The sequence below is a fragment of the Solanum verrucosum genome, unplaced genomic scaffold, assembly GCF_900185275.1.
Source record: "Solanum verrucosum unplaced genomic scaffold, falcon-dt-bn FXZP01000178.1, whole genome shotgun sequence".
NCBI lineage: Eukaryota > Viridiplantae > Streptophyta > Magnoliopsida > Solanales > Solanaceae > Solanum > Solanum verrucosum.
This window is the reverse complement of record NW_026020286.1, coordinates 552828-571332: the sequence shown is the minus strand read 5'-3', so window position 1 is coordinate 571332 and position 18505 is coordinate 552828. Positions and strand designations below refer to the sequence as shown.

The following is an 18505-nucleotide window of genomic DNA, read 5'->3' as shown; positions in this document are numbered from 1 at the left end:
GTTGGTTGTAAATTAAACATAAGTAAAATTTATTAAATTGTCTTTAATTTTAGAGAAAATACATAATTACCCCATCAAACTTATACCCTATTACCCCACAAAACTTATTTTAACCATGATAAATGCACCATTTTAAGCCATTTTCAGAGCATGTGCAATCTCAAGTTTGAGAGGCGCGTTGTAACGACCCGAACCGTCATTATTTATGAAAGGAAAATGTCGAGGGAAATTTGGGGCCACCATCCCGCCACAGCGGGCCAGTTGTCGCTAGGGCGGTGGCGCCAGAGCGGCAGAGATCACGCCAGAGCGGGATAGACAGAACAAAACTTAAATAACGCGAAACCTTATTTTCTCCCTTTTCCCAAAACACCTAATTTAGACACAAGTCACCCCAGAAACCCTCCAAAAGCTACTCTAGGCTTGGGAAAGAAGGAGGAAAGGAGTTCTAGCGTGAGGAGATCGATAACTTGCAAATCTTTGGTCAAATCCACCGTCACGAGGTCCGGAAACAAGAATCGAAGCCATTATTTTGTGCAGCTGCTTGTCGCCCAAGTAGGCTAAGTTTATTTAATTGAGTAGTTTCAAATCCATCATTCGATGTGTAGTATATTGAGTTTGATGGCAGAATTCATGCATAGGCTTTCGTGCACCGAATCAAGATGTTGTACTTGTACCCTAGGTATTCAATCAGACGTATACCGTAGGAGAAAGCCTTAGTAGATGAACGAGGGGTAGGTGATGGTTGTGGTTTTATGTTTGTAGGATATATGTTTGTAATTTCTTCATTGTATTGCATGTATGTATGTGAATGCTGCATTATTGATCACACCCTATGTAAATGAGTATGAATGAATAACTATATGCCATGAATCACCTCTTGATTGTATGATTATGAGAATGTACATTGTGATTGTGATTATGGTATGTTGAATGGATCGGGTGTTATGTTCCAACACACAAACTTGGATCGGGTGCCACGTTCCGACGCATATATGGGATCGGGTGTCACATCCGGCACGCTAACTTGGATCGAGTACAACGTACCGGTACACTAACAGTTTGGGTTTGGGTTCCATAAGAGGACCATTGAATTGTCATATTTACTGTGTATTCTTGAGAATGTGAAATTGACATGTTTTTTCTGAAATGATGTGATAGTTGTACATCACGTTCTTATATTTTGGGGTTGCAAGGTGCAAGTTGATTAGAGATATCTATTTTATGAGGAATGGTGAATGGTAGAGTCCCAAATCGGGTTGTGGTATGATAAGGGGGAACTAAGGGTCCCGGTGCTATCGTTGTTATTTAAAATATGGCCAGGGGAATTATTATTGAGGATTTGAGGTGATGCTTAGTGATAGCATTATGATTGGGGTACTTCCCTAGAAAAGGATTAGTATGGAGACCGTTGATAAGCTTAGTAGGAAGTATTATGGGTTGGGGGTTACGTAGTGATGAGGAATGAGTAAGGGTGTATCGTGGGTGTTTACCGGGGTGGTAGTAGTTATTCCCAAGATTTGTTTTAAGGGATAAAAAGATTAAGTATGATCAAGAAACGGAGCGGTTAAAGGGTTAAAGACAAGGTTTTCAGTATTTAATTAGGTGATCGGGAATGGTAAGGTATAAGGAGATGAAGGTGGATGAGCGAACAATCTTTTGCATGTTTCTTATCAATCGATTTCTTATATTATGCGGTGGGTATCGGGTTGACCGATGATGCCTACCAGTACGTGTGGTTGTACTGATACCACTCTTACTATGCCTTTTTGGGCATAGTCTGGTTGCAAGATCAGTGATGTTTCTTAGGTGAAGACAAAGACCATCTCCAACAGCTTCCATCCTTCCTTCAGCATAGTGGAAGCTGCGTCATTTATTATTTTGTTATACATGTACTCTTAGTAGCTCTTGTACTTCTTTAGACTAGATCCCTTGGGGTGTTAATTACTTTACAAGTCTTAACTATAATTGTATTTTAAAACTCTTTTTTATAAATTACATGAATTTCTTATTTCATCAGTATTCCTAATTTTTTCGTATTTTTAAAACATTGGGATATGAGGGTTCTCCTACTTAGGTGGTAGAGTGGGTGCATGCACGGCCCGGTGGGTTGGTTCCTGACACGCGTGAATGAGGCAAATTTAACCCCTAAACCAGTGTGTTAGTGCCACGTGGTATCACCAATTTAAATTTTCTTTACTTTATTAAATAGACCACTTTCCATCTTCCACAAACCGCCATTGATGGCATTGAAGAGCTACCCATGTGTAGCCAAAAAAAATTCTCTTCTGTCAATCCAATAATTCGATCTATAAACCTCCATGAGATGCCATATGAACATCTGGAGTTTGGCGAGTTCTCAAAAAGTCTCTTTTCTATATCAACCAAAAAGCTTTATTTACAAATTCACTGTTTCTTCCTCTAAGTACCCCAACAATCCGATTAGCCAATTTTGGGGTGCCAAATAGGAATGAGTTTAAAAATACACTGTGGACTGCAAAGACTAATGCACATTCGTACCATTTAAAGTTCCATAAACTGATAGATCGATAAAGGTCATGAGATGCATCTGTTCGCCTTGCTTTTTCGAAGAGGGTTTTGATCACATTGAGCCCATATTGCTTACTTAACTTGATCACATTCTTGTGTACCCATAAACAAAGAAGATGTCATTTGAGCTACCACTATAAAGTTCTTTAATGATGGAGCTTCTTCTATCAGCTACTGTTAAAGTTCTACGAACATCTGCAATGAAATTTCTAAAATTTTCTAGTGATCGAGAATGTTCTTTTTCGTCATGATTTATGTACAAAATGTTTAACATTAAAAAGGGAACCTCTCAAGATTTTGAGCGGTTCTGGATTTTACCCAACCCTTTATTAAAGGATCAGGAAAAACTAAAGTTACATTATTTTATTTGGGGGTGAGACACACTCGCTGACAATGAGATTGCAAGTGCTGTTAAAATGGTGTATTTATTGTAGTTGGAAATACTTTTGTGGGGTAATAGGACTTTCACAAACTTAAGGTGTCTACTTCAAAAAATGGTATAAGTTCGATGGGGTAATTATGTATTTTCTCTTAATTTTATGATCTTAAATATGTCATGTGGGGAGTGGAAATTAAGAAGTTGCCTTTTAAAACTATGTTTACATAAAACGAAATACACAAAATATTTCTATTTGGATGGAAAAGGTAATATTAATTACTTTAAAATTAATTAAATATATCTTAAATAATCGAAACAACAATAGGTCATTTTACATCGGTGTATGAAATCATATAAAATATAGGAAAAATTACATGACTCAGCTAATATATACTTCTTAATTATTTATCATAGCTATAGTTATAAAAAAATACCACTTGCCACTATAACGTTTCATCCCATTTACTAGGAACCACTTCCGAATTTGTATATCCAACATATATTACCATATTTACCATTTTCCCCAATTATACAAATAGTCTTTCACTCTCACCCTATATTTTTTACCCATTTTTCTTCTTAATTCACTCAAGCACAATTAGATTTCATATTTCAAAAATTTCGTGTCCTCCTCTCAAATTGTTCTCCCACAATTTCAAGTAACTTTTTGCAGTTTCATTTTTTTTATTTCTCTTCGGCGGTTTCAATATTTTATTTTTAATTTTGTATAACCCCCAAAGTGTTCATATATTTATTTTTCTAGAAAATGCTTATTTTTTAAAAAGTGAGGTGTTCAACTAAGCTTTTGACAGAATATAAGAATTTTTGCGGAGTAGAAAAAGCTAGTTTTTTTCTAAATAGACTTTTTATAAAAATACACTAACCGTATCAAGAGTGTGTTTAATTGGTTGACTTAAATGTTTTTTTCAAATCAACTTATTTTCCTCAAATTTAAGGAAACTGATTTACTTCCAAAAGTAAGGAAAAAATTTCCAAAATTCTTTTTCAACCTCACACCTCAACTTTCCACCCTAACTCAAGTCTCGGGTACCAATTTCGATACTAATCTAAGATTCGACTCCTAGTTTTTTATTCAGTACCTGACTCCTGACCTTGAGTTTTGATCTAAATTTCAATTTTCAGATCAGGTTAGGGTTGAATCCCGATTCAAGTATTGAGTCCCAGGTCAAGATTTGAGGTCATATCTCAGATCGGGTGTCATAGTTGAGTTTCGAGTCAGGTGTCAGCTTGGGGTTTTGATTCATGTATCCAAGTTAGATTTGGAAAAAAATTAAGGTTGGATTCCAGGTTAAGTGTCAAATTTAGAATCAAAACTAATTGTCATGATATATCTTATTCCAAATCAAATGTTGAGTCCCAAATTGGGTGTTATGATTGAGTCCCAAGTCAAATGTCAGATTTGAATCCGATTTCAAAAGTTGTGTTTTGAGTCGGAAATTGGGAACGAGTCTCGATTTAAAAGTCGGATCTTGGATTAGAAGTTGGGATCCAATGTTGGGGCCAGATCGCAATTCAAAAGTTTAGTCCTTGGTCAAGTGTCAGGGTCAAGTATGAGTTTGAAAGTTAAGTCATAGGTTAGGAGATAGGGTCAGAAGACTGATGTAGGAAATAATATAACATGTAATAGGTTGCAATCTTCTGTCTCTTTTGTCTTCATCTTTTTGAGGTCTAACGTGTCGAATAAATTTATATAAACAGTTTTCTGCATTAAAAATTATTTTTCCGGGATAAAATTTTCAACCAATAAATTAATTAGAAAAAAAATTGAACACAAAGTGAAAATGTAAAGAATTACAATACTAAACAATTTACCGCATCAGATGGTGCAATCACTTATGTGCATTTTCTAGTGACATTTTGATTATTCAACTATCAAATTTATTTATTTTTAGGTATTGTGACCGTGTGTTGAAACTTGAGCGGATTAATTACGTGATCTTCTTCTCATCATGACTACAAATAAAATAAAAAAGTATTAGGAAAAAAATAAAAAAATTAGTTACGATGAAGTATTTTATTTTTATTAAAGAGATTTAGATAATGTGAATATAAATTTAAATTGTCACTTAGTGGTGACTTATACTACATTATTGAATATATTAATTGTATTTTCGATAAATTTGAAAATTTGATACCCACATTTACAGTTAAATTTGAATTGTTCAATTCTCAAAATTCAAACAATACCATATAAATTGGGACAGATTAGTAATCACATAGAATATTTTATTAATAATTAGATCTTATAAGTTTTTGAAAAGTCAAAAGTGATTTTTTTCCCTTTCAAAAAGTGCTTATTTTTAGAAAAGCATGGTGTTTGACACAGAAAAAATAAGGGTTTCTAGTAAATAATATTAATTATTTTCGGAAGCTAAAAAACAAGTAATTCCCCTCTCCCCTCCCTCAAAAATCACTGTTTGAAAAGCTACACTTAGAGATTGTTTAGTGTGAGATAGAAGGTATAAAAGTTTTGAATTAAAAAAAAAGTTTTAGAATAAGATACTGAATTATTTTATCTCCGCTATTTATATCAAAGTAATTGGATAAGGTATTCCATATACGAGATATAATTAGAATAATATCAAGGGATCCCTAATACATGAATAATAGTGATTAGTAAATGACATATTTACCACAGCTCCTTAATTATCCTATTTATAAAGTAATAATTTAATTACCCGATTATATTTGAGTAGTCATCCGATTCGCCCTAAAAGTCATATTTCTTTTGTTTTCTTTTAACATTCTTGAAATGATGATAAGTATAATAAGAAAAAATTAGATAGAAAATAAAATTTACATTTAATATCAATTTTAATGTATTAAACATAATATTTTTATTTTTATTTAATATTTTAAATAGTTATTTGTGATTGTAATGACCAGTTCCCGTCGTTATAGAAAGCCAACGGGGAAAAATTTTGGGTCGAAAAACTTTTTTGTAGCAACTTGAGAATTCCTAACCTAGTCCAGATTTGGACGAAATCGGAGTCAGTGAAGTCTAGAGAGATCTGGTAATAAACGACAGAGCTAATTATGAATTTGATTACACGAGTGGATAACTAAGACGTTAAGGAACTCGTACGACTTTACGGAATCGAATTCGAGCGAGTAGAACTCCTGAAACTGATCTTAGCGTGAACGGATAGTTTCTGAGTGTCATGGGATGAAGGTGTGTTGTCAAATGGGGGTTTGAAATTCTTAATTTGACTCACTGTTTTCGTGCAAGCCGCCAGGGCGGAATAATTCCCGCCAAGGCGGGGCCGCCATAGCGGGACAGTCGCGACTTAAGTCAGAAATAAACCCCAAAAATATTATTTTCTGCAAGTTTCGTTCTTGAGAGCTAGGAGACGACCCCAGGTGATTTCTTAACAGTTTCCCACGACTTTTGGTGCTAAAGGTAAGATTTTCACTCTCCAAATCTATTTTTCGATCCGTAGAACGTAGAATCTTGATTATTTATTGTTGGGGGAGGGTTTTGAACTGTTTAGGATGGTGGGAAAAGCCCTAACTGCACTTTAGGATCATAATTTGGGTCTTGGGTTTGTCATAATTTGGGTAAATTAGACCTTAATTATTGATCCCCGCATTGAATTGTTTGTTTGTAGACCTAGAGCAAGCGGAAAGAATTCGGAAATGGAAGAATCAAGTTTCTTAGGAAGGTCAAAGCTTTGTTCGAGGTAGGTGATGGTTGTGATTTCATGTTTGTGTGATGTATGTTAACAATTTCTTTATTATAATGCATAGATGTATGCGAATGTTGCACTATTGATCACACTAATCGTAAATTAGTATGAATGAATGATTGTATGCCATGAATCAACACTTGATTGTATGATTATGAGAATGTACCTTGTGATTGTGGCATGTTGAATGGAACGCGTGTCACGTTCTGACATACTAACTGGGATCATATTTCACGTACTGATATACATATTGGAACGGGTGTCATGATCCGACACACTAACTTGGAACGAGTGTCACGATCCGACACACTAATAGTTTGGGTATGATTTCCATGAGAGGACCATTGACTTGTAATATAGATGTATTATTGAGAATGTGGAATTGTACATTGATCCTAAAATGATGATTGATATTATATATGTACGGTATATGCCTGTTTTATTATGATGTTATTACTTGTATACGTTTCACTTACTGGAATAGTCATGTGATCCTACCAGTACACTGTGGTTGTGTATTGATATCGCACTTGCTCTTTCTTTGTTGAGTACAGGGCATCTTTAGGCGGCTACTGATAGACCTCATTTAGGAGATCAGTGATCGAGATCGAATTCAAGGGTAAGCCAGTTCTTCCAGGCTGCCATAAGTTCTCGTTATGTTTAGTCCATTTCTATTCGGACTCAAACTAGTACTTTAGATATTCTTATGTTTAGTTTGGGGTTGCACCCATTTTCTTAGAATTTTCGTTAGTAGATGTTTTGGTACATTGACTTTCAGGTTCTAGGCATTATTTCCAGATTTGTTTGTTAGACTTTCGGAGTTTATGGGAACTCCCTATTTTTCCTTTAGACATTTAAACCTACTTTCGTATCTTTAAATGCTTAAGTTTTCATTAATTTGGTTAGTTGGGTTGTAGTAACAGTTCTCCCATCGGAGAGTTAGTGTGGGTGCCAATCACGACGGTCTGCGTCGTGAAAAATTTGGTATCAGATCCCTAGGTTCGTTGATCTCGACGTACCAAAATGAGTCTAGTAGAGTCTTACGGAATGGTACGGAGACGTCTGTACTTTTCTTCGAGAGGCTATAGGACTTTAGGAAATTTTTCTGTTTTCTCTTGTCTCCTTTTGTGCTATAACTTGATTCCAATTGGTATCTGGCGATCCGAATTGGTATGTAGCCTCCTTCACTCTTCTGTCCGTAGATGGTTAACACTAGGTTCAACAGTGCCAGGCCCGCAGCTCCTGTCAACGAGCCAGCTGAGGAATCCGGAACGAGAGGTCGCGGTCGAGGAATGGGTAGAGGGCGAGCAAGGGGCAGGGGCAGATGAAGGGTATCACCCGCTAGGGGTGGAGGTCCGGTTGAGAATGCTTCCAGAAATAAGAATCCTCCCGTGCATCATGAAGAGATAAAGGAGAATGTTAAGGTTGAGAGTGATGAGGATGTTGGACAAGAGGAAGAGGTGCAGGATGAGAATATAGGTAATCCTTCCATAGACCCAGTGTTAGCTCAACAAATTATGTCTTTTTTGAAGGGATTGGTTGGTCTTGGAGTCCTTCCCACAGTTGAAGCAACTCAAGCTCCCGCCAACCCCTTATTCTTATTACTGTCCCCAAGGTGGGTGGAACTGTAGGCATTGATGCTTTCTTCTGTCCTTTGTTAGGTCTTGTGATGACTGGTAATGAACACGACATGTTGACTAAGTTCGTGAAACTAAAGCCTCCGGTATTCCATGGTTCTGAGAGTGAGGACGTCTATGAGTTCATCTTAGATTGTTATGAGAGGCTGCATAAGTTGGGTAATTTCCATCAACATGGAGTAGAGTTTGTGACCTTTCAACTTCAAGGTGAGGCTAAGCAATGGTGGAGAGCTTATGTGGAATGCAAATCGTAAGCTTTACCCCGACTCACTTGGACCCAATTTCATGCTCTGTTCTTGGAGACGTATGTGCCCCGAACTTTGAGAGATCGTAAAAAGGATGAGTTCATGGCTTTGGAGCAAGGTGGTATGTCTGTGGCTACTTATGAGGCTAAGCTCCATGCTTTGTCTAGATATGCTACACAATTGGTGACTACTGAGGAAGAGAGGATCCGTCTATTCGTCAAGGGATTGAATTCAGAGTTACAGATATTGTCTGTGCATATGACTTCTGTAGGAAAAAGTTTTAATGAGGTAACATATTTTGTGCAGAAAGTGGAAGGAGTGAGGTGCGATGGGCAGGCTAAAGTGTTGGCTAAGAAAGCTAAGAACACGGGTAACTTCCAGGGTTCCTACTCCAGAGGTTCAGGAGTCCGACACTTGCAGCCCGGCCAATTTAGTCCGCTATGCCCACTTCTATAAGTAATTACTCAGGAACTTCACCTCAGAATTTGATTCAGGATAGCCAGGGAGTCACACTTTCGACGGGCAGCTGACCATCTTTCGATCACACTTGTTACAATTATGGAGAACCTAGACATATGAGGAGATATTTTCTCCATCCACGCATGTTGGACCCCGCATAACAACAGACTAGAGCAGTGGTACTCGTGGGAAATGGTAATAATGGTTGAAGACGTCTACAATGTGGGTGATGAGGAAATCAACGAGGCCGTCGAGGTCAAGGAAATGGTAACGCAGGCAGAGGTACAGCGCAGCCAGGCAGGGAAGTCTCCCATAAAGATGACAGGGCTAAGTGTTACGCCTTTCCAGGCAAGAGCGAGGCAAAGTCTTCTGATGTAGTGATCACATGTACCATATTTGTCTGTGACCGAATGGCTAATATGTTATTTGATATGGGTTCTACTTATTCTTATGTGTCCATTCAGTTTACCTTAGGATTTGATATGAATTGTGATATACTTGATGCCCCCATCTAGGTTTCTACCCCAGTTGGAGAGTCTGTCATAGTCACACATGTTTATCGTGCTTGTTCTGTTATGTTTATGAGTTTCCAAACTTGGACTGATTTGGTTATATTGGATATGATGAACTTTGATATAATCTTAGGCATGACTTGGTTGTCCCCGTATTACGCTGTGCTTAATTGTATTACTAAGTCTGTGACTAGAAATTTCGGGTAGCGAAAAGTTAGAGTGGGAAAGGGTGTACAAGCCTAAGCCAGCTAAGTTCATATCCTCCATTCGGGTTAGGAAACTGGTGGGGCAGGGTTGTTTGGCATATTTGGCTCATATTCGGGATATTGAGGTTGAGTCTCCCTCTATTGAGTCTATTTCTGTAGTGTCAAAATTTAGAGAAGTATTTCCTACTGATTTGCCTGGTATGCCTCCGGATAGAGATATAGATTTCTGCATTGATTTGGAACCTGGTACCCACCCCATTTCCATCCCTCCGTATCGCATGGCCCCGGTAGAATTGAGAGAGCTTAAGGTTCAAATCCAAGAACTTTTTGATAAAGGGTTTATCCGTCCTAGTTCGTCCCCTTGGGGTGCTCCTGTCTTGTTTGTTAAGAAAAAAATGGTAGTACGAGGATGTGTATAGACTACCGGCAATTGAATAGAGTCACCATTCAAAACAAGTACCCATTGCCTCGAATAGATGATCTTTTTGACCAATTGCAAGGTGCATCAGTTTTCTTTAAAAATTAGGCTTGAGGATATACCAAAAATGGCATTTAGGACCCGCTATGGGCACTATGAATTTCTAGTTATATCGTTTGGGTTGACAAATGCGCCTACAACTTTCATGAGTTTGCTGAATGGTGTGTTCAAACAATTTCTTGATTCGTTTGTGATAGTATTTATTGATGACATTTTGGTTTATTCGAAAATTGAGGAAGATAATGCCGACCATCTTCGTATTGTTCTGGGTGTTCTTGGGAAACAAAAGTTGTATGCAAAATTTTCTAAGTGTGAATTTTGGTTGACTTCAGTTGCCTTCTTGGGGCATGTAGTTTCAAAGGAAGGGGTAATGGTAGATCCCCAAAAGATTGAAGCGGTTAAGAATTAGGTTCGGCTTAGCTCTGTGACTGGAGTTAGGAGTTTTGTGGAGCTCGCTAGCTACTATCGTCGATTTGTGAAGAACTTTGCTTCTATTACCACACATCTTACAAGGTTGACCAAAAAGGAGGTACCTTTTGAATGGACAGAAAAATGTGAGGAGAGCTTTCAAAAGCTCAAGACTCTTTTGACCACACCACCTATTCTAGCGCTACTGGTGGAAGGTAAAGATTTTATTGTTTATTGTGATGCTTCCCATTCGGGTTTAGGTGTTGTGTTAATGGAGGATAAGAATGTTATAGCTTATGAATCGCGACAGTTGAAGGTTCATGAGAGGAATTACCCAACACATGATTTAGAGTTGGCGGCAGCAGTGTTTGCTCTTAAGATCTGGCGGCATTACCTCTATGGTGTCAAATGTGAGGTATTTACTGAATCACCGTAGCCTACAACATGTATTCACTCAAAATGATATAAATTTGAGACAACAAAGGTGGATGGAGTTACTCATGGATTATGATGTGACCATCCAGTATCATCCGGGTAAGGCTAATGTAGTGGCAGACGCGCTAAGTCGGAAGGCGGTGAGTATGGGTAGTCTAGCTTGCTTGAGTGTATCCAAGCGACCTTTGGCTAAGGAAATTCAAACCTTGGAATCCAAGTTCATGCAGTTGGGCATCTCACAGAAAGGTGGGGTGTTAGCTAGCATTAAGGTAAGGGCCACGTTCATTGAAGAGATTAAGGCCAAACAGTTTGAGGATGAGAATTTGAATGAGCTTAGAAAGAAGACAGTGATTGGTAATGCACAAGATTTGGTTCTTGATGCGGGGGGTGTGCTCAGTTTTAAAGGAAGGATTTGTGTCCCTCGAGTAGATGACTTGATTCAAAACTTATTGACAGAATCCCATGGTTCGCGGTATTCCATTCACCCGGGTGTGACCCATATGTACCGAGATTTGAAGCGACTTCATTAGTGGCCTGGCATGAAGAAAGATATAACGGAGTTTGTGGCAATGCGTCAAAATTGCCAACAAGTAAAATATGAGCATCAAAGGCCGACAGGTTTGCTTCAGAGAATGCCAATTCTGGAATGGAAGTGGGAAAGGACAGCTATGGATTTCGTAGTTGGTCTTCCCAAGACTTTGGGAAATTTTGGTTCTATTTGGGTAGTGGTTGACAGATTGACTACGTCAACCAATTTTATTTCGGTAAGGATAGATTATAATGCGCAACAATTGGCTAAGGTGTATGTAAAAGAGATAGTAAGGCTGCACAGGGTGCCCCTTTCTATAATCGCAGATCGTGGTACGTAGTTCACATCCAAGTTTTGGAGGAAATTACATGATGAATTGAGCACACAACTCACTTTTAGTACAGCTTTTCATCCGCAGATGGACGGGCAATCGGAGAGAACTATCCAAGTGTTAGAGGACATGTTGAGGGCATGTGTGATTAACTTTGGAGGACATTGGGATAAGTTCCTACCTTTATGCGAGTTCTCTTATAATAATAGTTACCAGTCCAGCATTGATATGACACCATTTGAAGCACTGTATGGGAGGGGATGTAGATCACCTATAGGATGGTTTGAGGCCGAAGATGTGAAACCTTTGAGGGTTGATTTAGTGAAGGATGCTCAGGATAAAGTGAGGAGTATTCAAGCTAAGCTTTTAGCAGCCCAAAGTAGACAGAAAAAAGTATCAAGACCATAAGGTAAGAGACATGACATTTCAGGCTGGTGAGAAAGTTCTTCTTAAGGTGTCACCTATGAAAGGGTTGACGAGATTTGGCAAGAAGGGCAAACTTAGTCCTCGATACATTGGACCATTTGAAATTATTGACTGTGTATGACCAGTAGCGTATAGATTGGCTTTACCTCCTAACCTATCAGGAGTTCATCCGGTATTTCATGTGTCCATGTTGAAGAGATATCATGGTGATGGGGATTACATTATAAAATGGGGATCAATGTTGCTAGACAAAGACTTTCAATATGAGGAGGAACCAATTACAATTCTTGATCGTGATGTCCGGAAGCTGAGGACCAAAGATATTAAGTCCGTGAATGTTCAATGGAAGCATCGTCCAGTTGAGGAAGCTACTTGGGAAATCGAAAAGGACATGCGAGACAAGTATCCCCCGTTGTTCGTCGATTCAGGTACTACTCTACCCTAACTTTATCCCGTTTTTCCTAGTTTGTCACTTGGGGACTAGTGACGGGTAAATTGGTATCTATTGTAACGACTTATTCCTGGCGTTATAGAAAAGCCAATGGGAAAAAAATTTGTGCCGAAAAACTTTTTCGTGGTAACTTGAGAATTCCTAGCCTAGTCCAAATTTGGATGAAATTGGAGTCAGTGAGGTCTAGGGATATCTGGTAATAAACGAGAGATCTAATTATGAATTTGATTACACGAGTGGATAGTTAAAATGTTAAGAAACCCGTACGACTTTACGAAATCAAATTCGGGCGAGTAGAACTCTCGAAACTAATCTTAGCATGAACTGGTAGTTTCTGAGTGTCATGTGATGAAGGTGTGTTGTGAAATGGGGGTTTAAAACTCTTAATTCGACTCATTGTTTCCGTGCAAGCCGCTAGGGCAAGGCTGTTGTGGCGGGATGAGGGCCGCCATAGCGGGACAGTCGCGACTTAAGTCAGAAATAAACCCCAAAAATGTTTTTTTCTGCAAGTTTCGTTCTTGAGAGCGAAGAGACGACCCCAGGTAATTTTTTAACAGTTTCCCACGACTTTTGGTGCTAAAGGTAAGGTTTTCACTCCTCGAATCTATTTTTTGATCCGTCGAATGTAGAATCTTGATTATATATTGTTGGGGGAGGGTTTTGAACTGTTTTGGATGGTGGGAAAAGCCCTAGATGCACCTTAGGATCATAATTTGGGTATTGGGTTTGTCATAATCTGGGTAAATTAGACCTTAATTATTGATCCTCGCATTGAAATGTTTGTTTGTAGACCTAGAGCAAGCGGAAAGAATCCGGAAACGGAAGAATCAAGTTTCTTATGAGGGTTCAAGTTTTGTTTGAGGCAGGTGATGGTTGTGATTTCATGTTTTTGTGATGTATGTTAGTAATTTCTTCATTATAATGCATGTATATATGCGAATGTTGCACTATTTATCACACTAATCGTAAAATGAGTATGAATGAATGATTGTATGCCACGAATCAACACTTGATTGTATGATTATGTGAATGTACCTTGTGATTGGGATTGTGGCATGTTGAATGGAATGAGTGTCACGTTTCGACACACTAACTGGGATCAGATGTCACGTACCGACATACATATTGGAACGGGTGTCACAATCCCATGCACTAACTTGGAACTAGTGTCACGATCCGACACACTAACAATTTGGGTATGGGTTTCATGAGAGAACCATTGACTTGTCATATAGATGTATTATTGAGAATGTGAAATTGTACATTGATCCTGAAATGATGACTGATATTGTATATGTTTGGTATATGCATGTTTTATTATGATGTAATTACTTGTATATGTTTCACTTACTGGAATAGACATCCTACCAGTATATTGTGGTTGTGTACTAATACTACACTTGCTCTTTCTTTGTTGAGTACAGGGCATCTTCAGGCAGCTACTGACAGACCTCGTTTAGGAGATCAGTGATCGAGATCGAATTCAAAGGTGAGCCAGTTCTTTGAGGCTGCCATGAGTTCTCGTTATGTTTAGTCCATTTCTATTCGGACTTAGAGTAGTACTTTAGATATTCTTATGTTTAGTTTGGGGTTGCACCCATTTTCTTAGAATTGTCGTTAGTAGATGTTTTGGTACATTGACTTTCAGGTTCTAGGCATTATTTCCTCATTTGTTTGTTAGACTTTCGGATTTTATGGAAACTCCCTATTTTTCCTTTGGGTATTTAAACCTGCTTCCGTATCTTTAAATGCTTTAGTTTTCGTTAATTTGGTTGGTCGGGTTGTAGTAGTTGTTCTCCTACCGGAGAGTTAGTGTGGGTGTCAATCACGACGATCTGGATCGTGACAGTGATAAAGCATGATTTCATCCCATTTGAGGTGCAAAAGAAATGTTGATAAAATAATCAAAGTTAAATTTTGATAGCTCAAATTAAATATAGGAAACAACTTAATTCTTGGGATGCATAGCTAGTATTTGATAGAATAATTCAAGTTTGCTCACTCAAATAAATATATGAATAAAATTCAATATGAGAATATGATAAATTATAGGCAAAGCTATGTTTTATTTTCGCAAATCCTTTTTACTCCTACTCGTTTTTCCAACTATTTATTACGAGATAATTTTTTTGCAAATCAAAAGTTCTTACATTCATATTTTTTATCTCAAGAACTAACACTAAAAACAACAATCAAATGTAAAAGAAAGACCATTAAGATGATTTGTTTTGAAGATTAAACAATTACATGTACGGTATATTTGCATTTACTTCTTTGTCTGATGTAGTGATATTCTGCTCCTTCAATTAAACCATATTACTCACCAAATTTGAAAGTCATTCAATGGGATAATCCAAACACTTATTCTTCTCTAACTTGAACTCCACATTAAATATTTGATAATGCTCAAACATGCAATCAATTAGCTGATGTTTTGACATTAGAATAATTTTTCCCCCTCTTTTAATTGCATAAACTACAATTATTGCTTCGATTGAAGTGAATGTCCAACTATAACCTTTAGTTAAGTAATCCAATATAGGATTAAGAATACTATTAATAGTAATAATAAAAAAAAAAAACAATAATAGTGATTAATAAAATTGTGATTATAAATAACAATACATGAATAATAGTATCAATAAAATACAAAGTTACTACAGTCTCTTAAAATATCATATTTATAAAATGATAAAATAATTACTCTATTATATAGTGTAGTTATCTGATTCGCCTAAGTCGTATTTTTTTGTTTTGTTTTAGTATTCTTGAAATTAAGATAAATATAATAAAAAAAGTTAAATAGAAAATAAATTTTACATTAAATATCAATTTTAACATATTAAAAGTGATATTTTAATCTTTACTTAATATTTTAAATAATTGTTTGTGATAATGTTCGGTCCAATCCCATTTGAGCTGCCGAAGAAGTGTTGATGAAATAATCAAATTCAAATTTTAATATCTTGAATTAAACGCAAAAAACAACTTAATTACTGGGATGCATAGTTAGTATCTGCCAAGAAATTCATGTTTCCTCACTCAAATAAATATATAAATAAAATTCAATATGAGAATATGATAAATTATAGTCATGGCTATATTTGATTTTCGCAAAATCCTTTGTATTCCAATTCATTTTTTCAACTATTTTGTTCGAGATAAAATTTTCGCAAATTCAAAGTTCTTACATTCATTCTTTTTATCTCAAGAACTAACACTAAAAACAACAATCAGATGTAAAAAAAAGACCTTAAAGGTGATTTATTTTGGAGATTAAACAACTACACATACCACATATTTGCATTTACTTCTTTGCATAATATAGTGATATTCTCCTCCTTCAACTAAGCCATATTACTTAGAAAATTTGATTGCCATTCTATGGGATAATCCGAATCATTCATTATTTTCTAACTTGGACTCCACATAAAACATCTGATAATACTCAATCATGCAATAAATTAGCACTTGCTTTGACATTGGAATAATTTTTCCTACTCTTTGAATCACATTAACTTTTGTGATTACTCCAATTGAAGCGAATGTCCAACTACAACCTTTAATTAAGTAATCCAAAATAAGATTAAGAATACAATTAGTAGTAATAATAATCTATCTATATATAAAAGGAGAAGAAAAAATGACACGTGTCATTACCACAATTTTTTGAATTTTAAATAATAAATAATAAATAATTATTTAAATAAATATTGAATGTATCAATAATTACAATTAGATCCTATGTAATTGTACGGTAGTTACAATACCACAATTTTTTAGTATATTTTAGATTTTAGATATTTTAGATTTAGACCCATTTACTTATACGTAACTACATATAATTTTAAATAATCATTTTTTATAAATCATTTAATCAAGGAAAATTGGATTCACAATTTTATCATTTTTAATATACTCATTTATTATAAATGAGTATATATTTTACATAAGGAGTCTAAATATATCAGTATTTTGTATTTAACATTTATATCAAAAAATAAATATATTTTTACAGATACTGGATTCACAATTTTATCATTTTTAATATACTCATTTACTATAAATGAGTATATATTTTACCTAATGAGTCTAAATATATCAGTATTTTGTATTTAAAATTTATATCAAAAATAAATATATTTTTACAGATAAACACAAATAAGATAATTTTATAACTCCTTAAGATAACTTCTTAATAACCATCCACTAAACAAGGAATTTTTAACTACATTTTCAATGCATCTTGAAAGTCACGTACTATATATAGATATTTCCAGTAATAACTTTACATTGTTCTCCTATATTCAATAATAAGTGGCTTTGCAATTTAACACAATCTCAAAAATTACATCCAAATCAATGCATTGGAACTTTAAAGTTCGTGTTATTTTATTGTGGATAGTACCTGATAATTTCAAAGCAGAAATACCTTACTCTTTGGAGATGATTTTACAAGAAGAAAAAGTCGAGTGAGGATTTTGATTGCGAGAAGAACACAAGGCTATATGCAAATATTGAGTTATTGAAGTAACTCTAATTATACCTAAACAGCATTTGTCAAACATTCAAAAGGTAAAAATTAAAATTAATACATATGCCCTATGTTTTGTTTATTCGAGATAAAATTTTCGCAAATTCAAAGTTCTTACATTCATTCTTTTTATCTCAAGAACTAACACTAAAAATAACAATCATACATAAAAATAAGACCTTAAAGGTGATTTATTTTGGAGATTAAACAACTACACATACCACATATTTGCATTTACTTCTTTGCATAATATAGTGATATTCTCCTCCTTCAACTATGCCGTGTTACTTAGAAAATTTGATAGCCATTCTATGGGATAATCCGAATCATTCATTATTTTCTAACTTGGACTCCACATAAAACATCTGATAATGCTCAATCATTGTAATGACCCTTCAGGTCATTTTTAAATTAAAGAATTCTTTCCCTCGTATAGAGCATTCCTGTAGCGACCCCAAGTCATTCTTGGAAGTCGTGCTCTGATACCAATTTGTCACGACCCGATTTATCAAGTCATGATGGCACCTACTATAACCCACCAGCAGGTAAGCCAACCCGTAACCCGGAACAACAAGTAATGGGTCTGAGGGTAGAAATTAAACAAGAGTAGGAAAATAACAATATAAAGAGGCGGAAGCAAACCAAAAACATATATACAAATAAAGATCCCTCCCAGAACCTGGAAGTCACCAGTACAGAGCTACTACAAAATGAGTACAAGTCTCAAAACTGGACAACAGAGACTGGACTGTCTCGAAAGGAAAAAGACAAGTCTATATATACAGACGGAGACTGAAATAGCACAAAACGCCGTGTGCTCACCCCCGTCTCCGGATAAGTCTACTCCAAGCTCGATCAACGCTGGCTACTAGTGCTCGGACCTGCATCACAAAATAGATGCAGAGCGTAGCATGAGTACCAAAACAACAGGTACCCAGTAGGCATCATAGGCCGACTGAGCAAGATAAGCAAAAGTGAACTGAAATGCAAATAAAGGGTCACATCAAGTGCAAAGAGTAGTAAATGGGGGTATGTACACGAGCGTACAGGCAACAAAGACAAGTAATCTAACTAACTCCGCCGGGCTCCCATAAACCCGACGGGTACGCTCGTGCACAATAAAAGAAACCACCTGCACGGACCCCCATAAGCCCGGCAGATGCACCGGCAGTTAAAGTAAAATAATGGAGCTAGAAGGTCTATCACAATATTTCTAATTTC

The 18505-nt window shown here is 36.2% G+C and overlaps 1 pseudogene; it reads left to right on the top strand.

Annotated features, from left to right (window-relative positions):
- Positions 1-923: 923 nt before the first annotated feature.
- On the top strand, positions 924-12744 carry LOC125834311 (uncharacterized; annotated as a pseudogene).
- Positions 12745-18505: the final 5761 nt, after the last annotated feature.